Source organism: Frankliniella occidentalis, unplaced genomic scaffold (assembly GCF_000697945.3).
Source record: "Frankliniella occidentalis isolate FOCC.00 unplaced genomic scaffold, Focc_3.1 Scaffold351, whole genome shotgun sequence".
Classification (NCBI taxonomy): domain Eukaryota; kingdom Metazoa; phylum Arthropoda; class Insecta; order Thysanoptera; family Thripidae; genus Frankliniella; species Frankliniella occidentalis.
In genome coordinates this window covers 15,842-18,648 of record NW_026267474.1, presented here as the reverse complement: position 1 = coordinate 18,648, position 2,807 = coordinate 15,842, and the positions used below count along the sequence as shown (strand labels likewise).

At 43.9% G+C, this 2,807-nt stretch overlaps 1 protein-coding gene across 1 annotated transcript in view; it reads right to left on the bottom strand.

Moving 5' to 3' along the window:
* LOC113213210 (uncharacterized) overlaps positions 1 to 2,807 on the bottom strand; it is a 28,921-nt gene that overhangs the window by 21,749 nt on the left and 4,365 nt on the right. The window lies entirely within an intron of this gene.

Below are 2,807 nucleotides of genomic sequence, written 5' to 3'. Positions count from 1 at the left end.
ATTTTTTACATAGTTCTTAGACGTAACTCGTCTAAGTAGAGCCCGTAGGGCCGAAATTTTGTCCGTTTGGCTCTATCTCTAACCGTTTAGTGGCAAGAGGGCGATATCCACACGAAAATGACCCCAAACCATTTTAATGTTGTTTCTCAGATATTTATTTGACAGTCTCTGGTGGGGCAACTGGTCAAAATAAAATCCTGGGGGTAAAATTTGTGTCTTTTGGAGCCAAAAGCCTATCTACGACTCTGCCTTTCGTCCGACTTGGGTGTCAGCGCCGCAGGCCTAGGTAGATGTATGCCAGGCACGTCGCAGCGTAACAGTGTTTCGTGAGATATCGCGAAGCCTGTTACGCGAGACGTGGTCTGGCGTACATCTACCTAGTACTTTGGCTCTATCTCTAACCGTTTAGGCGATAGAGGGTCTTTTTTTTCCCTCGAAAATAAGCTATAAAATGGCCATAGTGAACAAACCGTTTGCGGAAGGGCATGCCTGCTTCTTGGCTGAGCGATTAGCGAAGCCTATTACTCCAGTGATGATCAAAAAGTTTCGCGTCTGTCTGTCTGTCTGTCTGTCTGTGTGTCTGTCTGTCTGTTTGTCTGTAAACACGATAACTCGAGAACGGGTTGAGCTAGGTACCTGACATTTTTAGCGTAGCTTTGTAGCGTAAAAAGCAAGAACTGTATTGATTTTGAGCCCTCAAGCTTAAAAATTGACCTGTCAAAAAAATCAAAAACGAAAACCCCAAAATATTACTTTTAATTTTTTTTACATCTTTCTTAGACGTAACTCGCCAAAGTAGAACCCTATGGGCCAAAATTTTGTCTCTTTGGCTCTATCTCTAACCGTTAAGTCGCCAGAGGGCGATTTCCGCACGAAAATGACCGCAAACCATTTTAATGTTGTTTCTCAGATATTTGATGGTCTCTGGTGGGGCAACTCGTCAAAATAAAATCATGGGGGTAAAAGTTGTGCCCTTTGGAGCCGAAGGCCTACCAACGACTCTGCCTTTTGCCCGACTCGGGTGTCAGCGCCGCAGGCCTAGGTAGATGTATGCCAGGCGCGTCGCAGCGTAACAGTGTTTCGTGAGATATCGCGAAGCCTGTAACGCGAGACGTGGTCTGGCGTACATCTACCTAGTTTATAGTTGTTCCGCCCATTGGGGTTCAAAAATGTCCACGAAAATCGATAGAGCACTCTCAAAAACATCCTAGGGCAGCCCCGATTTTTGTGTCACCTCTTCAATAATAAAACAAGTGTTCAACTGCTCAACACTTGTAAGTGTGCAACCGCAAGTTCAATACTTGCAAGTGTTCAATTCCGAAATAGTACACTTGCAAGTGTTAAACTCGGTCTTTGTGCACTTGTAAGTGTTCAACTCCCCTGTTGTACACTTCTCTACATCAGGCGATTACTTTTGGGGAAAGTATTCAACAGAGGAGTTGCACACCTACAAGTGCACAAATACCGAGTTGAACACTTGGAATTGTGTTACTACTGAATTGATCACATGCAAGTATTGAACTTGCGGTTCAAGTATTGAACTTGCGGTTGCACACTTACAAGTGTTGAGCCACTTAAACACTTGTTTTATTATTGCAGAGGTGACACAAGTATTGAACTTGCGGTTGCACACTTACAAGTGTTGAGCCACTTAAACACTTGTTTTATTATTGCAGAGGTGACACAAAAATCGGGGCTGCCCTAGAATGTTTTTGAGAGTGCTCTATCGATTTTCGTGGACTTTTTTGAACCCCAATGGGCGGAACAACTATAAACAAGCAGGCATGCCCTTCCGCAAACGGTTTGTTCACTATGGCAATTTTTAGCTTATTTTCGAGGAAAAAAAAAGACGCTCTAGCGCCTAAACGGTTAGACATCGAGCCAAACGGACGAAATTTTCACCCAGAGGGCTCTACATTGACAAGCTACTCCTTGAGAGAATTTTTGAACCTTGGATACCCTCATTCAGACTCTTAGGGGTAGTTGCCAGGATTTGCCGTAGGCGTTTCGTTCTCTAGGAGGCGACCTTAATATATCCTGAAAAATTTCAAGTCTCTAGCACATCTCCTTCTAGTGAAACAGACAGACAGACACACAGACTCACAGACAGACACACACGGGGTCGTTTGCAGAAGCCCGCTGGATAGCTTTTTCAAAGCAGAAGGGTGGGCTAAAAACAACGGGGCAGAGCGGCCACCCCGTATTTGCTACAAAATACTAAAATTGCCTAAACTAAAAGTGGGACTGCTTGTTGCTCGGTAAGCGATTTAACGACTTCATGTTATTCCGAACATCGCCCCGAGTCCCCCTGAACCAGCCCTCAGCAATTTGAACGCGTGGCGACATCGGACCAGACCAAAAGGAGCGTTCTGTTTACTAATTTGGACAAATTTGGACATTTAACCGCGAAGAGCTCCTAAATAATGGAACTTCTAGGCGTTTTTAGCAGAATTTTGCTATATAAAGGCCCCACCTGGCCACGGACCCTTGGGTAGAACATCAAGTGTGGCACCTCACTGAGTGTGTTCTGAAGTGTAGATTTGATTGGCTGAGCGATTAGCGAAGCCCATTACTCCACTGACCGGAAAAGTTTCATTCTGTTTGTCTGTCTGTTTGTTTGTCTGTCTGTCCGCACGATAGCTCGAGAAGGAATTGAGATAGCGATCTGGGAATTTCAGGGTCGTTTTGTATTACAAAAAGACAGGTCGAGTTCGAAGATGAGCCTTCTAGTTTAAAAATTGACTTTTTAAAAAATCAAAAACCAAAGGTTGCAAATATTTATTTTTTTCAAATATTTTTTTTATGGG